The sequence below is a fragment of the Euprymna scolopes genome, chromosome 2 (genome assembly GCF_053919585.1).
Source record: "Euprymna scolopes isolate OS-2025 chromosome 2, ASM5391958v1, whole genome shotgun sequence".
Classification (NCBI taxonomy): Eukaryota; Metazoa; Mollusca; class Cephalopoda; order Sepiida; family Sepiolidae; genus Euprymna; species Euprymna scolopes.
In genome coordinates, this window is record NC_136483.1 from 80,026,945 (window position 1) to 80,045,930 (window position 18,986).

Here is an 18,986-nt window from a genome sequence, read left to right on the forward strand (position 1 = left end):
TATTTTATTTTATTTATTTATTTATTCATTCTTCCTTTTAATACTCGAGAATTTTAAATGTACTTTCGACTTTTGACTCTAAATTGTTATTTATTATGATTGACAGTTTCTCTAAACAATTCAGACATTAACACACATTTTTATGAATGACACACTGCCCTATTTTCTATTTGTGTGCATGCGTATTCAAAACATATTATCCGAATACAACAATTTTTCTCTTTTTTTTATTTTATTAATGAATGAAATATTCGTGGGTTGTTTTTTGAACTGACCGTATCTCTTTTATCATTCATTACGGCATATCGGCCTTTTTTTTCTTTTTTTAATATTTTCTTGTAAACTTTAGTTTTCTGTGTGCGTGTGTGTTCAATTTATTTTCTTTTTGTTCGCATTTCTGTGATTGTGTAATTTTTTTCTGTGGTATTATTTATTTATTTATTTATTAAATTATCTTGGACCCTTTTAAAACGTTGTGTTTCTTTTTTTTATTTTTCCGTGGTAACTGAAGTTTTTCTTTTTTTTTTTTAAACCCACCCTTGCTGGGTGGTCTGGTCGCTTCTGTCTCCAAATTGTATTTATTGTATTTACCCCAGGTTCGGTATTGCATCGTTGATGCAAATTGGTCAACGGGCACCAAATTGTGTTTTATATAATAGTCTTATTATTATTGTTATTGTTGTTTTTATTCATTGTTAAAAGTGAGTTTTACGAGTCTTAGAGAGAGATTGTTCGTGTTATCATGCGATATTCATATATACTAAAAATGTTCATACTTAGATGTGTAATATGAGATGCAGAGTTCACATTGTATATATGTAAGGTCGAAACGTGTATGTAAAGACATTTTGAAACACGTGATATACAAGACATATAATAACAATTTTCACTTTACCTTTTGGTAGAATTACAACACAAAGACGACGTTTATAAAAACACATGATGGGTTTATTTCTTCTCCCGACCGGTCGTGGTTTCTGAGTCAAGAATTCAAAGCTTCACATATTAAGTTTCAAAAGTGACCGTCTCGCTTCTAGACGTTCGAATCCCAACTGCAGACTATCGTCTGTCGCCCTCAAACTCTCTCTCAGTTTCTTCCCCAGTCTCTCCTTGCTTAACTCTAAAGTTTTCTAACTAGATCGAGAACTTCCCATTTTCCATGACGTCATACACATGTCAAAACATGTGTCTTCTTTCACGTGTTCTGGAAATGCGTGTCCAAAACTTTTCCCTTTGTTTACAAAAGGAATTTTAACCTATATTCCCAGTAACCTATATTTCTAATATGTTAAAAACATGTTTATTAAATTATCTTGTAGTTGCATTCCTCAATTGAAGTTTTCATAACAGAATTGACAACGCACATTCTTTTCTTGAAACTATTTGATATCTAAGCTAAACAATGTTTTTTTACATTCCATTTGCTAATTCTCTCTCGTAATCTATTTCTAAATCCAAATTACGAGATTCGAATTTCGTCTATTCTATTTCATTTTCATTTTAACTAAATCTCTTTATTTTTATACTTACATGAAAAGGGGACAGCCCTTATCATGTAACAATAAAAAACATTAATATACATAGCAAAACTATACACAGCTTAGATATAACATTATTACATTATTATATACTAATGCCCCATTAAAAAAAAATGTTTAAATTTACTTTATAAACATCTAAAAAAAAAATCAAACATTAACTTACCATTTCCTCCAGACACTTGTATAAAAATTAATAGACTTATAACTGACACGACTTATTTTCAAATCAATAACAAGCAAAATTTCGGTCTTCCTATAGGTAACCTTCTCAGTTGAGTATTATATATATATATATATATATATATATATATATATATATATATATATTTATTTTTTTTTTAATTACATTTTCACCCCAAACAAGGCACATTGCCACTTTGGTGTAGGGGGCTACTATCAGGGGCAGCAACTACTGGGGCACTATGTAGGGATTTGGGCAGCAAGATGTCGGTTCACGTTACACTTGAACTTCTGCATGTCAGTACAGTTGGGGAAGCAGGGACCTGGAATGGAATTCCAGAGTCTAGCGGTTCTGGGGAATAAACTACTGGAGTAAAAGGCACTCTTGCATCTAGGGATCTCTACTTGTCTTGTCGGGTTTGTCGGGGTATTTACGTCGTGGGGGCACAAGTGTCTGCAGTTCGTCAGAGCATTCACCATTAAAATGCTTGTAGAACAGGCAGAGGGATGCAACGTTTCGTCGATAGGACAGAGACTGAAGCATAGATGCCAGTTCAGGGCCTATCAGATTGGCGACTCCCTTTTGAACCTTGTCAAGGCGCGAGATACTAGCAGCAGATGTACCAGCCCAAATGTGACAGCAATACTCCATACATGGACGAATGGTGGCCTTATAAAGGTACAGGATACTTTCAGGTGTCAATAGTTTTCTAGCACGTTAGAGAGAACCTACCTTCTTTGCAGCGGCCCTGGCAATGTTTTCAATGTAATTGTTCCAACTCATGTTTCCTGTGTCCAAGCAGTTTGAAAGATGTGCTCTCAGATAGAGAGTTACTGGCCATTGCTATTGATGGCAGAGAATGTTTCTTGTAATTATATATATATATATATATATATATATATATATATATATATATATATATATAGTCATCCACATACAGTACTGTTTCGCTGTTTCACAGCTCATCAGTGCGGCTAGACAGGCAACTACCTCAAGCCATATATATACACTTTGATACACACACACACACACACACACACACACACATATATATATATATATATATATATATATATATATATATATCTCAAAGTGTTTGTGTCTGTCTGTGAAGAACGGACTCTATCAAACTACTCTGTCAATTCTTGGTCTACAGACTTTAAACTTGATATATAAACGATTTAGACCTATGGAACGAATCCAGTTTTGTTTTTATTCTGAAAATAGCTAGAAAAGGGTAAAAATTAAAAAAAAACATCATTGGAACCTGGAAGACGTAATTCGACTAAACATGTTATTTCTACTCATGCGCAAATGTACATAACTTTAACAGATTTTTTTTTTTTTTAATTTTACATGCGTATGGGATTTTAGATCAGACGATAAATGATTTTTGTAATTCAAAAATTAAAATTCCATCATTGTTTCTTAAATGTCATGTTTTAAGGTTTCAATTACTAGAAAAAAAAACAGCTTTCTTTCATCACTCTTGACATTTTTTGCATTGTTAAAAATCTTTTTGTTTTTCGGAGGTGGGGGGGGGCGTGGGTTACCCCGTATAAAAATGATTTTAAAATTTTGAGTGTCGTATCAGTTTTGTATATAAATTTAACGTAAAATAGTCGTACTTTTCTGGAACATGCGAGCATTTCAGGGCAATTGACTCTCCCCAATAATTCTCATAGGAGATAAATTCTATGCGTTTTAGAGGAAAATTTTTCATGCTGAATAGTTATTAAAACTAGTTATAAACTCGCCACTAGGTGTATCAGAAAGTGGCCATTAAAAATGAAGATCAGAACTTTAATAATTTAACTTACTATTTTTCGAAGTTTATAACTACTTGAAAAATGTAATTCAAACACTATTTTTCTTTTCAATTAAAGGAGCAAAGACCAAAATTTTATGCAATAATTGTTTTTTAAAGCGGTTTTCTTTAAAAAATATAAAGAAAATCGATATATTTTGACTTGCTTATAAATATATGTATGTATAAATGCCAAAAAATCACTTACTTAAAAAATATATTATTAAATGTGAAGTTCCATCCTTAATTGTTAAGAATTTATCCATATTGATATTTTAAATTCCATGTATTTTTTAAATAAAAGGATTTTTTAAAGCGATGGTCGTAGAAAATCACATTTTCACAACGAAATTTATGAAATACGGATGAGTCCAAGGGATATAAATAATGTCTCTTTTTTATTGTGTGTGTTAACCAAATTAGTATTTTTCATCCTCCGTATTTAAAAAGGAAACGCACATTCACTTATAAGTTTTTCCCCAAGAACAAAAAATCCGCTTCGTCGATTTTGAAAAAATTCTTTTAATGAAATACACGAGTTTTTGATTGATATATTTTAATACTTCTTTATCGACTAATTTTTTTTTTATATCTAAAAAAAGAAAACATTCAATGAAATATAAATATTTGCCGTCAGCGTCACGTATTTACTTGACAATGTAAGTATAACATAAGCTTTCATTTAAAAAAAATCAAAGTGTTTTTTTTTTAACTATTCTTTTTTGTTTAATTTAAATATTTTCTTTGTTGATCTTTTATCTTCAATTTGTGATATATAAAACTTTGGCACATAAATTAATTATTAAAATTTTAATAGACATTTCAAAATGGAGGATGTGAATTTGAAAAGAAACTTTTCTCTAAAATATTATATTTGGTTTATTGGAAAGAGCATAAAATTTCACATTGATCCTGAAAATATCGTAAAAATTGAACCAATAGAAAAATTTTGATAGATTTTTTTTTAATATTTAATTCGTAAACTTCTATTGATTTTATGACGTAAAAATGGCTGCATGAAGGTACGCCGGCATTTAGTAAACACTTTTTAAAAAAAATAATATTTCTATTATTTTTAAACAACTTTAATAGTTTATTTTGGAAGTATATTCCACACAGAAAATAAACAACCCACTTTAAAAAGAGAAATTACGAGTTTTTTTTAAATATTTTATTCACAGTTTTCTGTTAGGAGTGTCAAAATTTCCTCCAAATTTCTGATACACCTACCTTGCCACTAACCCTAAGTCTGAATGACAAAGTCCCCTAAAACTCATGTAAAATCACACGTAACCACCTAAAAATTCAGGCCCTCATCAAAAACACACTAAAACACACGAATGGTTCTAAACTGGGATCATTTTCGTTAAATATATTTACAAAACTGATACCACATTCTAAATTAAAAGAAAAAAAAGATTTTGCTTCTTTTTCTTTTTGCTAAGTTTTTTTTTTTCAGTGTGTTCACACGCAATAGTCTGAAACAGTAGAATCCCATTTTTTAGGAGAGTGATGTAGCGGGGGCGTTAAAAAAATAATTTTATTTTCTTAAAATAAAAAAGAAGCAATTTTGATCTCATTTTTTTAGAGCTTTAATTTTTTACGCACTTCTGTTTTATAAAAAACCATGACATGATTTCGTGATTGTTGACATAAAAGTCGCATCTGCTAAAAAAAAAAAAAAAAAAAAAATGAATACGATTCTCATTGTATTTTATGTCGACTTATTGTGCTGACAAGTGAATAATAATAAAATAAAAAAAGCTAAAAATCCAACTTACAAAAAGGGAGGGGCGACGACTTTCTTTGAAGGCGAGTATAAATACCTGTACAGGTAAAAGTTTTTAAAATGTGAATTTTTATATATTTTTTCGATTGCAGCTTTTATTTATTTTTAAATTAATTGCTATCAATATTTATCACGGTTTAATCTTCTAAAATGTAGAAAAATAATTGAATAAATTTATTATCCGCAATAATTTTTCTTTTCCTTGGGATTGACCATAGCGGGCAAAAAAAAAAAAAAAAAAAAAATTGAGAATAAAACTAAACAAATTTGCGTATTAATACAATATTTTGGTTATACAACCTGATGGATTTTATGATAAAAAAAGCGAATATCAATTAATAAACAACTCAGTATGGATAATTTAAATAGAAAATTAAACAAAAACACAGACTTACTAACAATAACGTCTTAGTTTTTTCCTCAAGTGAATTTTACTTTCACATTTATTTCAATTACGTGTTTGCTCACCCTCTTCTTTCTTTCTCTCTCTCTCTCTCTCACACACACACACACACACACACACACACACACACACACACACACACACACACACACACACACACACATATATATATATTTTGTGTGTGTGCAAGTCCCTTTTCTTTTTTTCTAAATGCAATTTTTAAAAAGTAAATAAATGAATTTAAATGTTTATTCATTTTTAACGCAGAAACAAGACTTTCCTGCTATTCGTTTATTGAATACTAGCATGGGTGTCCGGCGTTGGCCGGTTGTTTGGAGGTGTGTGTTCAGCAAAAAAAAAAAAAAGTGGTCAAAGGAAGGCAGGCTCGAACCCGTACCGCAAAGGAGGAAAAGAACGGGAAAAACGTAACGTCTTTGCTGTTACGACCACCGCCAAACCGAAAGTGACTAAGGTTTAAATTAAGGCTAGACAATCGAAAAGAGGAGATGACTTTCGAAAATATCGGCGAAAAAAAGCGGCTCCTCGTTGTAGAAAAGGGCCCAGTTGAGGGTGAAGAAATTAATGTTTTAAGCAAATTTTTCGTTATTTGTCGTCGGAAAAGTCGAGCTTCAAAACGATAGTGATCGTCGCCTCTGTCGAAATATTTTGGCAAACAATTGGCAGTGTCTGTGTCTGTGTCTGTGTACATTTCCCTACGCAATAACTCTGTCTACAGACTCAAAATTTAATATACAGGGTACTGAGATTTGGGAAAGTCGACGTGATTTAGCTGTTAAGGGGTCAAAGTTCAACGATTTGATCTTTGAAAACTCTACTAAACTTCTCTGCGGTTTCTACCTAATTACTCAGACAATATCTGAAACTTTACATAAAGGGAATACAGAGATAGGGAAAGCTTTTTAATCGGTTTGGGTGGAAAATTTTTAGTTACCAATATATAAATGTATGTATGTATATATGTATGTATGTTTGCATGTTTGCATATCTGCCTAAAACTTTCGACAGAGGCGACGGATTTTTACAAGATCAGTATCGTTTTGAAGTTCGACATTTCAGACGACAAATTCCAAAAAATTGGCTAAAAACATTAATATCTTCACCTTCAACTGGGCACTTTTCTACAGGGGGTCGCTTTTTTCACCGATATTTTTTTAAGTCATCCTCTCCTTTCGATTGTCTAGCGTTAATTAAAACCTACGTCATTTCCGGTTTGGCGGTGGTCGTAACGGCAATTACAACAGATTTTTTTCCCGTTCTTTTCCTGCTTCGCGTTACGGGTTCGAGCCTGCTTTCCCACTACCACCGTTTTTTATTTTTGCTCAACACACACATCCAAACACCCGGGCAACGCCGAGCTGAAATGCCAGTCTATATATCTATGAAAGTGAACGTGTCTGTGTATCTGTTTGTCTGTGTGTCTGTCTGTGTACATTTCCCTAAGCAATAACTTTGTCAATTTTACGTCTACAGACGCGAAATTTGATATACAGGGTACTGAGATTTGGGAAAATCTTTCTGATCAGTTTTCGGCCAGAAATTTGGCTGTTAAAAGGTCAAAGTTCAACGATGTGACCTTTGAGAACTCTACAAATATCCTCCGACAATTTTGTGTCTAATCACTTGAAATCTTAGATATAGGTTCCCTGGTATAGATCTAACTTAATAACTTGATTTGGGCCCAAAACAATAAATGTTAAGGGGCCATAATAGGGGTTAAAGTTAAAAAAATTGACCGCTTTTTTTTCTTCCTCAACATAAACTTCCAAACACCCGGGCAACGCCGGGCTGAAAGGCTAGTCTATATATATATATATATATATATATATATATATATATAAAAGTGAACTTGTCTGCGTGTGTCTGTGTGTGTAAGTTTCTCTATGCAATAACTCTGTCAATTTTTAGTCTACAGACTCGAAATTTGATATACAGGGTACTCAGAGTTGGGATAATCGTTGTTATCCGTTTTCGGCCAGAAATTTGGCTGTTAACGGGTCAAAGTTCAACGATTTGACCTTTGAGAACTCTACCAAACTCCTCCGACAATATTGAGTCTAAACAATTGAAATTTTAGATATAGGTTCCTTGGACATGGGTCTAACTTAATACTTGATTTGAGCTCAAATCCATAAATGTTAAGGGGTCATAATAGGAGTCAAAGTTAAAAACATTTGACATCTGCGGTCTCTACCGAATTACTCAGACAATTTCTGGTCTAAACATTTAAAATTTTACATAAAGGGTATTCAGAGAAAGGCAAGCTTTGTTTTTTTGCTCAACACATATCTCCAAACACCCGAACAAGGCCGGGCTGAAATGCTAGTCTATCTATCTATCTATCTATCTATCTATCTATCTATCTATCTATAAAAGTGAACGTGTCTGTGTATGTGTGTGTGTGTGTCTGTCTGTCTGTGTGTACATTTCCCTACGCAATAACTCTGTCAATTTTTAGTCTACAGACTCGAAATTTGATATACAGGGTACTGAGATTTGGGAAAATCTATGTGATTGGTTTTCGGCCAGAAATTTGGCTATTAAGAGGTCAAATTTCAACAATTTCACCTTTGAGCACTCTACCATACTCCTCCGACAATTTTGGTCTAAACAATTGAAATTTTAGATATAAGTTCTTTGGACATGGATCTAAATTAATAACTTGATTTGAACCAAAACAATAAATGTGAAGGAGTCATAAAAGGAGTTAAATTTTTAAAAAATTGGCCGTTTCTTTTTTTTTTTTTGCTCAGCATACACCTCCAAACACCCGGGCAACGCCGGACGCCCATGCTAGTATATCTATAAACGTAAACGTGTCTGTGTGGCTGTGTGTGTGTGTGTGTCTGTGTGTCTGTGTACATTTCCCTACGCAATAACTCTGCCAATTTTTAGTCTACAGACTCGATATTTGATATACAGTGTACTGAGATTTTGGAAAATCTTGTGATCTGTTTCGGTCAGAAATTTTGCTGTTAAAGGGTCAAAGTTCAACGATTTGACCTTTGAGAACTCTACCATTTTTCTCCGACAATTTTGGGTCTAAACACTTGAAATTTTAGGTATAGGTTCTTTGGACACGGATCTAACTAAATAACTTCATTTGAACCCAAAACAATAAAGCAACTGGCCCTGATGGCATCCCAATTATAGTGTTAAAAAAGCTTCAACCAGAACTTGCTCCCATACTTACGAAACTATTTAAGCGCTTCCTTAAGGAGAAGTGCTTTCCGACTCCCTGGAAAACCTCATCAGTTTGCCCTGTATTTAAGAATTCAGGTGATAAGTCATCTCCCTCTCAATACAGACCAATAAGTCTCCTGTGTGTTATGAGTAAGTTGCTGGAATCCATATTAAATAGAGAAATAGTCAACCACCTCAGCAGGAATAACCTTCTTAGTGACACACAATATGGTTTCCGCTCTGCAAGATCTACCGCAGATGTGCTGACGGTTATATCCCACAGGATTAGTGAATCTCTTGACAAAGGCTTCCTTTCTAGGGCAATTGCTCTCGACATATCAAAGGCCTTCGATAAGGTATGGTATAAGGGTCTACTTCACAAGATTTCCAGCTACGGTATAACTGGAAATGTTTTCTCAATCATTAAATCATTTCTCTCCGATAGGCTCATAAGAGTAGTGGTAGATGGACAAAAATCGGAGGCCTGCAATATAAATGCTGGAGTCCCTCAGGGGTCAATCCTGGGCCCAACTCTCTTCCTGATCTACATCAATGACCTCCCTAAACACATACTTAAATCATTCGTTGACATCTATGCTGATGACACGACCATCTACGGCAACACATCAAAGGCTGTAAATGACAAAGTTCTCTCTGATTCTCTCTCCTCTGATCTCGAGCGCGTGGTTCAGTGGGGGAAGATGTGGCTGGTAACCTTTAATGCATCCAAAACCAAACTGCTATCCTTACATCATCAACGCTCTGATCCCCATCTGGCATCAATTGTGATGGATGGCTCTCGTCTGGGTGAGGCCCCGTGTTTTGACAAGCTTCTGGGTTTGACCTTTACTCCTGATCTGAAATGGAACACGTACATCAAGTCTGTTGCCAAGGTCGCTGGAAAGATTGTGGGATCCTTCTACCGATCCAGAAGATATCTCACTACGGATGCAATTCTCTATCTATATAAAAGCCAAGTACGTCCAAGGATGGAATACTGTTGCCATATCTGAGCAGGAGCTGCTAAAAACAGCCTTTCCTGCCTTGACAGAGTACAAAATAGACTTTGTGGCTTAGTGGGGGATGCCCTTTTCTCTACCCTGCAACCTCTCTCCCACAGAAGAGACGTTGCGAGCCTATCTTTGTTTTATCGTTATTACCATGGCGGGTGCTCGTCTGAACTCCAATCTCTGGTCCCCGTTCGCCAATCTTTCATGAAAAACACCCGTCTAGCTGAATCCACTGTCAAAAATTTTCCTCACTCTTTATCTGTGCTTAAATACAAACGTAGATTCCATGAACAAAGCTTCTTTCTTAGAACTGCACGCCTGTGGAACTCTGTTCCGTCTGCCTGCTTCCCTCCGGACTACAACTTGGATGTCTTCAAGTCCAATGTTAACAAATTCCTAATGAACCGCCCCCTTAAGTAAACATTTCAGCAAATCTCCTCACTAACGTAATGTACTTGCAATAACCATTATCCCTGAATGGCTTCCGGGCCTTGATAAGTGGTGATCACTGTGTAAAAAAAAAAAAAAAAAAAAAAAAAATGTTAAGGGGTCATATTAGGGGTCAAATTAAAAAAAAATTGACCTTTTTTCTTTTTTTTTTTTACTCAGCATACACCTCCAAACACCCGGGCAACGCCAGGCACCCATGCTAGTATATCTATAAAAGTGAACGTGTCTGTGTGTCTGTGTACATTTCACAGGCAATTTTAAGTCTACAGACTCGAAATTTGATATACAGGCTACTGAGATTTGGGAAAATCGATGTGATCAGTTTTCGGCCAGAAATTTGGCTGTTAAGGCGTCAAAGTTCAATGATTTGACCTTTGAGAACTCAACCAAACTCCCCCGACAATTTTTGGTCTAAATACTTGAAATTTAAGATATAGATTCCTTTGACATGGATCTAACTTAATTATTTGATTTGAGCCCTAAACAATAAATGTTAAGGGGTCATAATAGGGGTCCAACTTAAAAAAAAAAATCGACCTTTGCGGTCTCTTCCAAATTACTCAGACAATTTCTGGTCTAAACATTTGAAATTTTACATAAAGGGTATTCAGAGATAGGGAAAGCTTTTTAATCGGTTTGGGTGGAAAATTTCTAGTTACCAATATATAAATGTATGTATGTATGTATGTTTCCATGTCTGCCTTAAACTATTGACAGAGGCGACGGATTTTACCAAGATCAGTATCGTTTTGGAGTTCGACCTTTCAGACGACAGATATCGAAAAATTGACTAAAAACATTAATATCTTCACCTTCAACTGGGAACTTTTCAACAGGGGGGGGGGGTTGTCGCCTTTTCTCCGATATTTTTTAAAGTCATCTTCTCCTTTCGATTGTCTAGCCTTAATTTAAACATGAGTCACTTCCGGTTTGGCGGTGGTCGTAACCGCAAAGACGTCAGTTTTTTTTGCAGTTTTTTTCCTCCTTCGCGGTACAGGTTCGAGCCAGCCTTCCTACTACCACTTTTTGTTTTGCTCAGCATACACATCCAAACACCTGGGCAACGCCGGGCTGAAATCCTAGTATCTATAAACGTGAACGTGCCTGTGTATCTGTGTCTGTCTTTGTGTGTACGTTTCCTTACACAATAACTCTGTCAATTTTAAGTCTATAGACTCGAAATTTAATATACAGGATACTGAGATTTGGGAAAATCTACGTGATCGGTGTTCAGCCAGCAATCTGACTGTTAAGGAAATAAAGTTCAACAATTTGACGTTTAAGAACCCTACCAATCTCCTCTGACAATTTTGGGTCTAAACACTTGAAATTTTAGATATAAGTTCTTTGGACATGGATCAAACTTAATAACTTGATTTGAGCCCAAAACAATAAATGTTAATGGGTCATATTAGGGGTAAAATTTACAAATGTTAATGGGTCATATTAGGGGTAAAATTCACCTCCAAATACCCAGGCAACGCCGAGCACCCATGCTAGTCTATATATCTATAAAATGAAAGTGTGTGTGTGTCTGCGCGTGTACATTTCCCTTCGCAATAACTCTGTCAATTTTTAGTCTACAGACTCGAAATTTGATATTGGCATTTTTAATTTAAATACAATTCCGAGAATATGGCATAATCTAATAATCAGAGTACAAAATAGACTTTGTAGCTTAGTGGGGGATGCCCTTTTCTCTTCCCTGCAGTCTCACTCCCACAGAAGAGACGCTGCGAGCCTGTCTTTGTTTTATCGTTATTTCCATGGCAAGTGCTCGCCTGAGCTCCAATCTCTTGTCCCCCCTCGCCAATCTTTCACGAGAAACACCTGTCTGGCTGAAACTACTGTCAATAATTTTCCCTATTCTTTATCTGTGCCTAAATCCAAACGTAGATTTCATGAGCAGAGCTTCTTTCTCAGAAGTGCACGACTGTGGAACTCTCTTCTGTTTGCCTGTTTCCCATCTGACTACAACTTGGGTGTCTTCAAGTCCAACATTAACAAATTCCTGACAAACCGCCCTCTTAAGTAAGACACACTATCAAATCTCCAATACAAATGATTACTACAATACTATCTCATTGACTACTGAACACACAATAACCTTTATCCCTGAGTGGCCTCCAGGCCTTGATAAGTGGTGACCTCCATGTAAAAAAAAAAAATCTAAAGGTTCAATCTTTACTCTCAGGTATGAGTAACCTTCTACCATGGTAGAGAGAACTACCTGTCTTGGTAATGATTGCAATGCATTTGTTTCAATTACTGTTTCCTGTGAATGTTAAGCCTAGTAGTTTGAATGAAGAATTTCAGGTAGCGTATTATTAACCATTACAACCAGTGGTTGAGAAGGTTTCTTGTAATTTTTAAAGGAAAGAAGCATAGTCTTGGCAGTATTGAATTTTACCATCTATTTGCATCCCAATTCCACTACAGACTGATGGTTTTACTATAAAGTTTTAGCCATTTCCTTAGATATGTGTTCATTTGTTTTCGCCTTGTGTCCGTTATAGAGCGTGATATCATTAGCAAATATATCCATCCCAAAGACAATTTTGTCAGGGAGTTTATTTATGAATATCAGGAATAATAAAGGTCCAAAGACCGACCCTTGTTGCACACACAAGGACAACCTGAATTTTTCTCTTATCTAAGAACAATTTGGTTATGTTAAGTATTCGTCCAGTAATACCATATGATTTAATTTTCAAGAGAAGACTATTATGCCTGTCAAAGACTTAAATATTTCTATTATTCTAGCCTCCTCTGTCTTATCCAGTGTGTAGTATATACGTTTAAAGATTACAGTAAGGACATTTACAGTAGAACAGGCTTGCTTACATCCATACTGTCGGCCAGAAAGAAGTTTCTTATCTATAAGTTGGTGGCCTGCTTGATTGATTAAAGACAAAGATTTTGGAGAAGAGAGGGAGGAGGCTAATTGGGCGATAATTTAGTGGGTCAGAATTCTTGAAAATTGGAACAACAAAGCAATTTTCTAGCAGTCAGGAAAGCAATATTCGGTAAGGCATTTATTGAAGAGTTATGAGAGACCCAGGGAAACCTCAATGGAGCATTTTTTAAATAGTATAGCAAAGATGAGATCAGGCCAACACACCTTCAATGTATCTAGATTTTTATGACATCACGAACATGGGAAAGAATGATTTTCAAATCATCAAGTGTGGCTTCTGTCTATAAAGGGAAATTTAGTACCAAGTGCATCTGTGCAACTAGAGAAACCAATTACTGTGGTGAACATTAAAGTCACCAAGTACATGTACTGTGGGGCTGGTATCTAGGGAGAACGTTGCAGCTATGCTGTCTGAGGCATGGTTGATTAGGGTACAGTCCTGGGTCAAGGGAGACAGAGAGAATATGAATAAGGCAGAGAGAATATGAATAGCTAAAGGTATGTTGCACGTTTAGTCTAAAACATCTGATTCTAGTTTGGATTCTCTTGTCAAGGGGAGTGTGTTTCGAATATACACTCCATGCCCGAACATGTGTCTGTCTTAGTCCTTATGGCAAAGTGGGAGATGACCATGTAGGTTAGTTTCAATTAGCGATAAGATATATGATGTAGGATCATTTCTCCTAGTAAACTCTTCAGATATATTATCGCTAATTGACACTAACCTACATTCCTCCATCCCCAGACTTAGAACTAACTTATATGATGTAGGATCATTTCTCCTAGTAAACTCTTCAGATATATTATCGCTAATTGACACTAACCTACATTCCTCCATCCCCAGACTTAGAACTAACTTATATGATGTAGGATCATTTCTCCTAGTAAACTCTTCAGATATATTATCGCTAATTGACACTAACCTACATTCCTCCATCCCCAGACTTAGAACTAACTTATATGATGTAGGATCATTTCTCCTAGTAAACTCTTCAGATATATTATCGCTAATTGACACTAACCTACATTCCTCCATCCCCAGACTTAGAACTAACTTATATGATGTAGGATCATTTCTCCTAGTAAACTCTTCAGATATATTATCGCTAATTGACACTAACCTACATTCCTCCATCCCCAGACTTAAAACTAACTTATATGATGTAGGATCATTTCTCCTAGTAAACTCTTCAGATATATTATCGCTAATTGACACTAACCTACATTCCTCCATCCCCAGACTTAGAACTAACTTATATGATGTAGGATCATTTCTCCTAGTAAACTCTTCAGATAAGTTAGTTCTAAGTCTGTGGATGCAAGTGTTAAAGGAGGAGGCGAATTGGTTTTGTTTGAGTTTCCGCCTGGTTTGATAGTATCTTTTGTTTAAACTGTCATTTTATTTAGTAATTTTGGTTTTAGAGTGAAAGGTGTTGGACAAAGCGGATGTACATAATACCAAACATACAGCACAAGTAGATCATCAGCCGACTCTTCATCCACAGGAATGTGGCTTCAGGAAAACTCGCTGGAGATGGTTGCAGGACCTCTTTTAATATGCAACATGGCACTATAACCATCCCGATATTATACAATTGATGATAGAACAGCCGCTCTAAGTGGTTCCAAAAAGTTAAGACACCTGTACTGTCAGTTGGAATACAGCAGCCAGACAAACAGTCAGATAAGAGTGGCCCAGTCTAATTGTGTGGACATATACGGCAATCAAACACCCCAAGATGCACAGTTTTAGGGGAAGAGAATGAGGTGGAAACAGAGGGTGACGTTCATTGTCCTAATTAGAAAACAAGGCCAAGCACTGAGTATCTTGGATGGGTCTTTGTGATTGCACATCTGCCTGGCTAATAGACTTTGATGTTTGTTTATGACAAATTGCCAAACAAAGCTGAGGTCAAAATAACCGATAGTTGTAAATTCTGTATTTAAAGAAAATCGAGTTATCATTTTACAGTTCGCCGCCTATAAAAACTGCACTCTATTACAAGGACGTTGTTTTGTTTTTGTAGTTTTTTTTTTTGACAACCAAGAGTGTTACAAGAAAAGGTTCCCCTTTTTTTGTAAGAAAAACATTAGATAAGTGAAGATGAGATTAGGATAGACCGAGATTCGAACTTTTCAAGCCAGGTTCAGAAATGGAATTTGGCATTGTTCAGTTTCACATAAAATAGTTTAGATATGTTTGTTGTTAAAGGAATTTAATTGTTCAATTCTTAGTATGAAAACTGAATTAAAATAAGGTCAGCTAGAGAAGAACGAACAATAGCAATTTCAAAATATATTGAAAAAAGTTAGGTCGAAAAATAGGTTAGTGAGAATTCTTTGTCTGCAGAAGTGGATTAGAAACATGTGCCGAACCACGTATGTTTAGGCCACGTGAGTTCATCAGGTTTTTTGAAACCATACATCTAAGGTCATAGCAAAAATGTATGTTCAATAATAGAAGCTACGATTGTTGCATACTGTCTTATTAAGTGTTCTTATTTGATGACGACTTATATATTTGTTGTTGTTCATGTTAGTAAGAGTCTTAGAGTGATAGAGGCAGTCTTAGGAGTGTTCATGTTACTGAGTGTTGTGAGATGCAAGATATTATATATATTCATTGTGAGTGTTCATATTGTTGAGATATAGAGACAGGTCTTATATATAACGAGACAGACAGGTAGGGTACAGATTTCTACAGGAGAACCAAGCCTGTACTTCAATGAGAGGAGATTTATGAATATCTTGATAGATAGATCGAGACTGCGTTTGACATTTACGTTTTGACAGTTGTACATTTTTATAAACACAAAGTTCATATTAATACAATTTCACTTTACCTTTGTTTTAGTAGAATGACGCAACACAAGACGGCAGTTATAAAAACACATGATGATACGTTTATTTCTTCGACCGGTCAGACATGATTCTGTATTTCAGGGATTCAAAGTTTTTTTACGTTTTTACCTCTAAAACCTCTCGTTTCCCAGAGGGTGCCTTGATTCTTCTAGCTTCTCCCGTCTAACCCGTCCCGTTTCTTTCAACTGACTGATCCTGATTCTGACTTATCTAACTAAATTCATAACTCATGACGTCACTGCATGACCAGCACATGGCATGACATGCCTCCGTGTTTAAGCATGCATTGTTATTCACATGTTTCCTACAAAGCCGACTCTCTAACCTAATTTTCGTAACCCACTTTACAAATAACATTTTCCATTGTCCGTTTTTAAATTTCTTATTTTAATTTTAATTTTTATAGCAGAAACAAAATTCATCATTACATTCCCTTTTCAATAAACAGATATCTAACTATTTTGTGTGAGCTAAACAATGGCAATTCCACAATCCTTATTTTCAATAACATTCTGTATTTATTTTAACTTATGATTGGAATTCTCAATTCCAAATCTAGCTTCGCAAGTTAGAATCCTTGAAAATCCTATTGCATATTTACTCACTTACAAGAACAGGCTGATGAGCCAGGGAGACGAAGATCAGAGGCAGTCGAGTCCGGATCGAAGTCAGCACAGTCAGCCAGAAAGAGCTGACATAATCAGAGGAGAGTCCCTTTAGAACCAAAGGGAGAAAGTTTTAAACATGTAGAAACAACTTTGAATTCCTGAATGTCATCATTCGACCGGTCCAATGGAATAAAAGAACATCATCATATTTTTGTAACTGCCGTCTTTGTGTCGTTATTCCGCAAATTAAAGGTAATGTGTAATAATCTTATATGTGTTGCATTGTTCTTATTTAGATGACGACTTATATATTTGTTGTTGTTCATGTTAGTAAGAGTCTTAGTGTGTTCATGTGTGTGATCATGTTGTCAGATGCTAGATATTATATATATTCATTGTGATTTTTCATATTGTTGAGAGAGGGAGACAGGTCTTATATATAACGAGACCTACAGGTAGGGTACAGGTTACTACAGGAGAGCCGAGCATATAATTCAACGAGAGGAGATTTATGATGCACTGATAGATAGACCGAGAGATAGTGCGTTTGGCATTTACGTTTGACAGTTGTACATATAATATAAACACATTACCTTTCTCGTCGTAATGATGAACACAGGAAGACGGCAGTTATAAAAAATATCATGATCGTTTATTCTTCGGAAATGATTACTTCACTTCAAGGGTTCAAAGTTGTTATATGGTTTCTTCTAAGCCTCCCGCCTCCCAGAGAGTGCCCTGGCTCTAACTGAGAATCGGTCTGATCTCTTCTGCTTCTCTCATCTGACTGATCTGATACGATACGATCTTCCTTAACTAACTTCGAACTCTTTCTTATATTGAGAAATCATTCCTGCCATGACGTCACAGCTTGACCAGCACGGCCTGAATGCTTTCTCTAACCTAATTTACGTAACTCACTTTACAAATAACATTTTCCATTCTCTTTGTTTTACAAAGGAATTTAAGCTACTTGTTAATTCTGTGACCGATATTTTTATTATGCATTCTTTCTAAGAATGTGAATAGTTTTTCCAGCGAAATTTTATTTATAAAATATTTTAAAAGAATTAACAATTTAACTGGACATTTCATTTAAAACCTATTGTTCTTTAAAACTTATCTACAGTGTTCGATCCTCGTTTTATCTGGTATCATTTTCATTTAACTAATTCTCTTTTTTTACTTACATGAAAAGGGGACAGCCCTTCTTATGTAAAATCCCTTCATCCCATTTAAAAAAAATGCACGCATTTTTAAATTTTAGTACATTTTTTTCTATATCTCTATAACCATTTGGCTAAGAAATATCAGGCACCATAAAACAGCAACAACAAAAAAACGAAACCTTTTTTTTCTCAAGTCAGCCCTTTTCCAACTGATTTCATAATTTTATTTTTTAAACCAGACTCTCTATCTGATCTCCCTGGCATATTCCTTTTGGGTGTAGGGTAGTACCTCCTATAACTCACGTCAGCTGCTTCATCCAGCCACCTTTATGCCATAAAGTGAGGTCTCATTTTATCTCTTTACGAAATCGACGACTCTTCGTCCAAATGTGTCCTTGATCCTTTTTTCCGTATAGTTCTTCTATTAATTAGAGCTTTGTTTTTTTTAACTACCTTATCTTTTTGGGACATTCTCAAAGCTCATTTATCTTTGTGGTTGTCTTCCAAAGTTTAGATATACCTTTCATCCACTGATTCGCACGAATTTCCTTGCTTGGACCCTTGGAACTTGATGAAGACTTAGAAATATCACCCTTAACTAACTAACTCCTTTGCGCCAAAATTCCTATTTGCGCACTAAATTCTATCTAATGGCCCGATTTTTGTGATTTTTCTTTTGTTTTTCATCAGAGTTTCCAAGATCCAGCAGAGATATCCCACATTCACGCGTCTATGAAAAAATACAAGGTTATATCTTCCTATGTACTTACGGTATATTTTACTTTTCTCTCACTTTATTATGCTATATGTGATTAGCCTTTTGGACTCTCATGGCCCTTTTTTTCATAAGGAATCTCGTATCCTTTCAACTCCGGCCTTTTTAATTTATTGTGCCGAGATTTATCCTCTGCTCGAAACTATTACACCTTAATACATTTAACTATGATTTATGATCAACAGTTATAACTTTTTTCAACAAAAAAAACTTCTGTATTAAACAACAATTCAAAAAAGTCTGTCCAAAATTTTTTCTCTTTTTCAAAAACAA

General features: G+C 35.1%; 1 protein-coding gene across 7 annotated transcripts in view; it reads right to left on the bottom strand.

Moving 5' to 3' along the window:
• LOC145293051 (uncharacterized) overlaps window positions 1-18,986 on the bottom strand; it is a 194,114-nt gene that overhangs the window by 127,488 nt on the left and 47,640 nt on the right. Inside the window, exon 1 of one of the 7 annotated variants that reach the window (XM_080139411.1) lies at window positions 5,718-5,809. The exons of 5 other annotated variants lie outside the window; for them this stretch is intronic. The gene's annotated coding sequence lies outside the window, so the exon portion shown is untranslated. Of the gene's footprint in view, window positions 1-5,713; window positions 5,810-18,986 lie in introns of those variants that run through there. One more of the 7 variants, XM_080139418.1, reaches the window with a different exon arrangement.